The sequence below is a fragment of the Eucyclogobius newberryi genome, unplaced genomic scaffold, assembly GCF_026437365.1.
Source record: "Eucyclogobius newberryi isolate DKJ021-1_F unplaced genomic scaffold, fEucNew1.0.hap1 SCAF_2, whole genome shotgun sequence".
NCBI classification, from domain to species: domain Eukaryota; kingdom Metazoa; phylum Chordata; class Actinopteri; order Gobiiformes; family Gobiidae; genus Eucyclogobius; species Eucyclogobius newberryi.
In genome coordinates, this window is record NW_027315834.1 from 11,275,002 (window position 1) to 11,277,381 (window position 2,380).

Genomic DNA, 2,380 nt, shown 5'->3' on the forward strand with positions numbered 1-2,380 from the left:
GTTATTGAAATGCAATTAAACCCAATTTTAAATGATCAACGTTCAAACATTAAAAATGGCTCCAAAAATACTTTTATTGCTTACATTTTGCCGTAAAATGTGTGCTTTGGTAGCTTAGCTGCCTAGCATAAACTTGGCCCAGATGATTGGATGCTAATTTATGGATGCCAATTTAAACTTATAGTTAGATGTCTGGAACACACTTAAGAACATATTAATTTAACATTTAACAATCATTTAAACATTTATAAATCTTTTCTATGTCTGACAATATTTTTTCACACATTTTGACATATTACACATTTTTTGCGCATAGTTAGCTTGTTATGCTACTATTCCTGTTTTGTAGCATTGCAAATCGTCTTGTATAGGCTGTTCAAACATTCAGGTGGTTTAAATGCTGTGAGTGCACTAATTTAAGAACAATTCGTAAGCTTGTCTTTATTTAAAATAAAATGAATTCATGTTGTTGTGTTCCTGTTCAAGCAGCAGAGGGCAGCCTTGGTTCAGAAACGGTAGCTCGTGGATCGTGTTCTTCCTGTGAAAGTCAACAGGTCCAGTCCAGGGGCTCAGGATGGTCCAGCCCATGGTCCAGTCCAGGGGCTCAGGATGGTCCGGTCTGGGGAGGACGGTCCAGCCCATGGTCCAGTCCAGGGGCTCAGGATGGTCCGGTCTGGGGAGGACGGTCCAGCCCATGGTCCAGTCCAGGGGCTCAGGATGGTCCGGTCTGGGGAGGACGGTCCAGCCCATGGTCCAGTCCAGGGGCTCAGGATGGTCCAGCCCATGGTCCAGTCCAGGGGCTCAGGATGGTCCGGTCTGGGGAGGACGGTCCAGCCCATGGTCCAGTCCAGGGGCTCAGGATGGTCCGGTCTGGGGAGGACGGTCCAGCCCATGGTCCAGTCCAGGGGCTCAGGATGGTCCGGTCTGGGGAGGACGGTCCAGCCCATGGTCCAGTCCAGGGGTTCAGGATGGTCCGGCCTGGGGAGGACGGTCCAGCCTGGGCAGGACGGTCCAGCCTGGGCAGAGGAGTATCTTACAGCCTGGGGGACGATGTTTAAGGCAGGTGGAGGGGATCAGAGCTGATGCACTCACAGTCAGCGTCTTTAAGAAACACCTTGGACACTATTTTTTGAAATTTCTCAGACAGTGGTTCTCCAGCAAGTGCCGTCAAAGATAATATTTGTCTTTCTGACTATCACCAGAGCTAAACCTGGACTTTATCTGGCCTAAATTAGGACTAAACCAGGTCCAAAATGAGACTAAACGGTAGTTCTAATTATGGTTAATCCAGAGTAAGGCCCAAACCTGAACATATTGGTCTCCAAACACAAAACAAATAATCAGACTACAAAAGGCTCCGTCGTGTACCACAGATTGAAAAACACATGACAGGTTTAAGATCTTAGCACTCCTTTGTGAGGACACTGAGCTAATGAATATTAAGTCAAAATGGTCAAAGTGTGGCGTTTTGGTCAGATACGTGCCATATTCCATGATAAAAGATTCATAATCAAAATCATAATACACATAAAACCCAAACACATTTTTGGCTCTTCTCAACGTGGGTCAGGATAATTTAAAATCCACATTATTTTGGTGTTCCAAACGTGGGTAGTAGGAATATTAGAGAGTTGTGGCATTAAATATGATTAATCGATTTAAATCAAAACTGCCTTTAATTACTTTACATATTTATTCTTATTTATTATATTAAGAAGTGAGATATGTCAGTGTTTCCCATTAATAAAGAGATTTGTTTCCACTTATACAACACATTTTTGACCTAAAAATGAGCTGAACAAAAACTGAAATGACAAATTATGCTTTATTACAGCTTATAGAGAAGTAACTACACTCACTTAATCTTTAATCAGGCCTTATTCGATCAGAAGAGGCCACAAGTTACATATTTACAACAAAAACTTACATTAATTATGAAGCAGAAGATGACTAAGTCTAAACACTGGCTACTTTAAGAGACTGTTCTTTTAACATTTCTCACAAGTTCTTTCCAAATCACTGCTTTGGCTCGTAACGCTCTTCAAACGCGCTCAGAACATACATCGCAGGCTCGGAGTTAAGATTAATTGGAATTAATCTCTATAATTAACTCACAAATTAACATTTCTATCAAACTGATACAACTTTTTTTCAATCGGCTCACACGTTACTCTACATTTATCGGTCTTGGCCCCCCCCGAACGCCACCGTCAGCCCGAGCGAACCAAACCAGAGGCGGCGTTATTAGTTTATCAAACGTGCGCGTATATATTGAAATTACAGAGGACGTTCACGGGGAAAAAAACGGGAGAGGAGGGAGAACGGCAAGGGGAGGAAGGAAAAAAAAAATGCACGAAAGAAAGAAACAGAAATTGTATGA